The sequence below is a fragment of the Watersipora subatra genome, chromosome 4, assembly GCF_963576615.1.
Source record: "Watersipora subatra chromosome 4, tzWatSuba1.1, whole genome shotgun sequence".
Lineage (NCBI taxonomy): Eukaryota > Metazoa > Bryozoa > Gymnolaemata > Cheilostomatida > Watersiporidae > Watersipora > Watersipora subatra.
Window position 1 is genome coordinate 13,482,143 of NC_088711.1, and position 6,119 is coordinate 13,488,261.

A 6,119-nucleotide genomic window follows, 5' to 3' on the forward strand; every position below is an offset into this window, starting at 1 on the left:
GTTGATATAATCATCGAGTAAATCTCAGGGCTGGATGACAACCCAAACGGTAACCGGTTAAAAGCAAAATGGCCAAATGAAGTGAGGAATGTTGTGAGCATTCTGGCTTCAGGGGTTAACGGAATCTGGTAAAATCCTGAGTTTGCATCTAGCTTGGTAAACAGTTACCAGTGCCTAGCTTTGCCAGGCTCGACTCAACATGGGCCATTGAATAGACTTCTCTCTTGACTTCTCTGTTTAATTTAGTATAGTCAGCACAAATACGGACACAAAAGTTTGGCTTTAGCACAACCACCATCAAAGAGCACCAGTCACTGGGTTTATCAACAGGAAAGATTATATTGTCCTTAACCATCGTTTCGAGTTCTGACTTGACATGATTGAGCAACGGATAAGGTATGGTTCTTGGCGTGTTTACGACATACGGTTGACAACCTGCTCGCAGTGTGATATTAGTTTCCAGCTTCATACAGCCCAGACCCTGAAACAGCTTAGGAAATTCACATTTAAATTGGTTAGCAGTATGAACATGGTCAACATTACAACTGACTTTTACCAGACCTAAATGTAACTCAATGCATGCATTTCTACTTAGCAACGCTTTTGTCTGATTGACTACATATAAACATTCATAGTGCTCAGCATTATTTACACACAACCTAGCTGAAAAATAGCCTAGCATGAGTACTCTATTATTTCCAGGCTCTACTAAAATCTTATCATTCCGTTCTAAACTTTGACCAGCACACAAGCTACTTGATATGACAGAAACGTCAGCACCAGTGTCAAGTTTAAACTTCACGGACACAGGTTTGGACTCTGGTTCACCCATGTGCACATCGATGCTTTTATCAACGGATTACTTTAATTTTGGTTATCCTGGACTTCACCTAGGAAGACCCTCTCTATCTCTGCCTCTACCTCATTGATTGACGTACGGCTCTTTGAATCTGGCTTAGGCTTACCAGCTGACATTAAGCATACTTTCGAAAAATGTCCTACTTTGAACATTTCAGGCAAACATCGCGCAGAGCAAGACAACTTCCTCTCGAATGCTGGTAGTACCCACAGTTTCTGCATGGTTGATGTTGCTCTTGGCTGATAGCCAAAGGGTGAGGGCAGGCGATAGCTATTGCAACTCGGCTCACGTCTCTGATGATTATTGCCATGGATAGCGTCGACAGAGGTGTTATCCTCACTGCGACTTAACAACTTCATCTGACGCTCAACTTGCTCAGTTTGCCTCGCCATGGCAACTGCCTTCTCCTCAGTAAGCTGGTCCAGCTCCATTTTTTGCATCTCTCCGCTAACATCCTTGTCCGCAAGGCCCACTACGATACGATCTCTAATCTGTTCTGATCTACGATCTCCAAAGTCACATCTATCTGTCATTTGGTTTATTGCACGAATAAATTTCTCAACAGACTCACCAGGAAGCTGGTCACGTCTGAAGAATGTCGCTCTCTCAAATATAACATATTTCCTTGGGGAAAAGTATTTGTCAAACCTCTCTTTTTCTTTTTTTATAATTTTGTTTGACTTCTGTAGGCAGTCCCAAGCAATTGAAGAATGTTTCGCTTTTAGATCCCATCGTATATAGCAAACTATCTATCTGCAGCTGATCTTCTTACTTATTTAACTGTGGCAGGCTATGAAATCTACACCATCTGGTGGACCTCCCAGCCCACTTCTTCGGTACAAAGTCAAATTCTGCCGATAGATTAAACTTTGCCATATTTAGCGAACATTAAAAGCGAAAAGATTAACACAAAAGTTCTTACGATGTAATATTAGTACTGGCTACCGTGTGATATTGTTGGTGGATGCTTCTGATAAAGTACGAGTTTAGTAAGCGTGATATGATCCATGCGATAGGTGACAGGAAACTGTTTATTGACAGGAAAACACAAAATAGGAAGATAACTCTAAAGTACATTATACAGCATACTCTGTCTTATTATTGCAACTATTAATTAGTAGCCAATAAGTTTCCGTGTGTCTAAAATATTTTGCTATTTGTCTGTATTCAAAAAACACATGCTACAAATAAAAGTCGCTGCCGAGTTGGAGAATCCATATATTTTCTAATTTTTCAATGACACCTATCACGTTAACGCAGTTAGAACATCCGATAAAAGCCGAAAAAGGCGAAATCGATAAAAAAGAGTGAAGTTATCGATTTAATTGCGGAAATTATAATTCACACCCCAAAATTTTCATTTCCTGATGTTGTGCTCGATTCGCCGCAATGCAATGAATTCAACCGGAAAGCAGGCGTTTATTTATTGCGAAATGTTGTATTTTTGTTTTACTATCTATTATTGTTATTATTATTATTTACAATAATGTTTACTTTTTATTCAATTTATGGTGCGTTGGTAAGGTAAATTCTCTCAGCCCTAAGGACACTGGAGGAAGGTTGTAAACATGATTACTTTGCATAACAAAGTTGTTAGGGTTAGTTACGTAACATTAGTTATACTTATATGGAGGAAGAATAATTATTTATTGAATGATACCCATTTCTTTATATTTTAGTTAGAATATAAGTACATGTGTATAGAGGGCTAGTAACTAGTCAGTAATCAGTCAGTCACCAGAGGCTTAATTTCGGGACTCTAGTTATTACTCTCTGGTCTGTTTATCCGGTCTGCTACCTTCTTCAGCTTCACAGTCACAGATTTACCAGACTTAGGAGCTTTGCCATCAACTAAATATGCTTGGTATTAACACTATTGCGTTTCTCCTCTGTTAATGTCTTGCAAACTAAATAAGTATTGTAAAATCGTTTAGGATTCTAGCTGATCTTCAAAGGCTGGCCATGGATCTCTATTCGACAGGAAAAAATGAGGTAGAGCTTCTGATTATTTCTGCCTATTGCAGTCATTTCGCGGTGGCTGAAAAGGTCATCCAGGCTTCAGCAGCAAACCTATGCAGAACAGTTAACAGAATTTTTATGCTGTTATATCGTTTCACATAGTATTGTTTCTGATAATGGACCACAGTTTATCCCAGAGCAGTTTGACAGACTGATGAAAGAATGGGATGTTGCACACAATGAGCTTTCCTGGAAACCCTCAAGTCAATGGTCATACTGAAAGGCATGTCCAAACCGTTAAAAAATTAGCAGCAAAGACTGTAGACATCGATTAAGTTGTGATGGTTTATAATGTTAGCTTATTAAAATGGGTACACTTTAGCCTAATTCTTCAAGGGCAGGAGTATAAGCTCAATGGGTTTTGAAATCGACAGTCCTGCGGATGTTAAGAGGTTGCACATCTTTGAATTTGAATACAGGGACAAACTGGTCCATACCTACAACTCAAAACACAAAGCTTTGGAGAGAGATGTATTACTTGTGGGAATTCATGTGGTGCTGACTGACCCCAATAGAAAACCATGGAGTGCTATCGTCATTGCATTATCTGGCAAGGAATTCGCGTCGCAGACAAAGACAGGTGCAACACTGCAACATAACCAAAGGTTTGTCCAAGTAGACAACAGATGTTATCGAAACACCGTACTATTGCGTTAGTCGGGGTGAGCTTTCAGGACCTTATGCTCTCAACGCCTTGAGAGAAAATCGAAAGTGATTCTCATTGGTAACATTAGTCAACGAACAAGCATGAGAATTTGTTTCCTGTTTGTTTGTTTGATGCCATTGACTGTAATCGACTGGAACCTAGATTTAATCAGCACAGTTTGAGGCCTTTGTAATATTGTAATTTTGATGTGCATGCAATATTGTGCAACTTATTTTGATTGGTGTGCATTTCAGCATTGTTTTCTTAACACATCATTGTACAATCTGTGTTTTTCCAGCATCTGACCATCTATATCCTCAAACTGATGTAAAGTAAATTTTTCTACATCTTGCAAGCAGAGATACGTGCATTATTTTAAACTTTGGATTCTAAAAATATTTACAATAATGTGCTGATAGGTCCATGTGCAATCACTAACTTCACATTCAATATCTTTTAGTGTCATGATAACAAACTTGAAGATCGACAAAATACTGAATAATAATACTTCATCATCAAGCAGCACCACAGCTATTATGATGTTAATCTGCTATCACTTAGAGTAAAGCAAAGTGATGCCATTCAGCGACAATCAAATTGATTAATAAGTAATGTATATTCATGGAAAGTGTCTGCTTTTTAGCAAACAAACAAAAATGCTGTGGTATTTTATCGTCATAATGCTATATAGCAAAATGCGTTAAGGTATACACTAAACATTTAAGTTGTCATCAATCCAACTTCATTTCTTTTAGTTTTTAAGCTATTATTTCAAACACAAATGTGAAAATACTTTCAATAAACAAACAACCGCTAGTCACAACTCTAATTCTTTGCAAATGCTAAAAGATCACCATTCAGAGCGATCTCTTGCGTTGCTTGGCCTGCATAAATCATTAGCTTGTATTACAATTTTGCAAGATGGTTCATACATATAGTGGTATGTAACACTGCCCCAATAAAATAAATTTTGATTTTAATTTAATATAATTCTTAATAATAACAGTGTTAATGAATTTGAACGTCGTGTTAAAAATTTCCAAATGGGAGCTCTAATAAAATATCTGCAAAAAAACTTTACATAAACTTGGCATAATATGTTTGTTTATAACTTGTTTAGTTCAATAACTTATGATGGCTTTAAACTGGATTGCAGTTCTCTCTGACAGAAATCTATCATTAATAGTTAATAGTAATAAAGAACATAGAAATACCGTAAAACCTCTATTTGAAAGCCACCTTTATTTGAAATCTATTTTTATTTGACTACCACTATAGAAGAAGGATTGAAAAATAGAGCGACATCATTTAATTTATCGCCACCTCCATTTTACCATCACTTTGACATTCTTTGATCTTCAAGAACCCATAATAGAAAGTGATCAGTAGAAAAGTGTCCACAAAATCGTACCAACAGTAACTTGGTTACATCAATAACAATTCTGTCGTTGTTTCTGCTCGTATGGAAGTCCGTTTTCCATTTCCCAAGATTTTTGGTTTTTGCGTTAAAACTTTGAAAGCAACACACTGAAAATGATTAATAGCCGTATCAGTCTAATAGTAGTTTTTTATTTAATGCGGTCTTGATACTTCCACATATCTGAAAAACTGTTAACATTTACGATGGTACATGACCGACTAGTTTTCGACTAAAAGTTTTGCTCTGCTAAAAATTGTTCCGTGCTAATGTTGACTAGTTCAGCAGTGCAAAAAAAGTTAACATCAAAAACATTGTGGAGGGTATTGGACAGCCAGGAGATGTTCGTTCCATCGAAAACAATCAAAGCGCAACTGGCTAAGCAAACAATGCAAATATTTTTGTTTCAATGTTCATTTTTGTTTCTGCATGTATTATAAGTATAGTTCGTTTATATCATTGGTTCATGAATATATACTTGTAGCATTTGATAAATTATTATTATATAACTTATAAATTTTCAGATTTATAGCTGTCTATACCCCATTATCGTTTGATAGCTTCCTATCATTATCATAACTTGGCTTACAATGGATCGACGCTCATAACACTTTTTCTATTGCATTTAAAAGCCCAGTTTTTGATGCAAACTGTAGCAAACATATCAGTGAATGCAATAAGCTTTTATGCAGCGTTTTTAAATATAGTTATAAAATAAAAATACGCCTTCACAATTGGAATAAAATAAAAAATTGAGAGCTCCAACAAATTGCCCAGCAGGACACAGGCTATACTCTCATTGCCGGTTACCTAATTGCAAGCAATAGATATCAAATGGTAGAGATATTGCTCGGCTTCTCAATGCATATTTATAACGAGATTGTGGACAAGTTAGACGTAAGAGATCAGATTTATTGCATCAAAAAAGGTCAATGTCACTCCACCAGAAGAAGACAAAATATAGGTGACATTCGCTTGCCCGTAAAAGGATTAAATTGATCTTCCCAAAAAATTTATGACGAGCCATTCAAAAAATACAATGCCAGCCTCCATTTAAACGCCACCTCCATTTGGCCGCCACTATAAGAGAAGGGTTGAAAAATAGAGCTCCATGGCGTTCAAATAGAGGTTTTACGGTAAATAGAGGCAGTTTAATAGTTAAACAGGCTATGTATAAT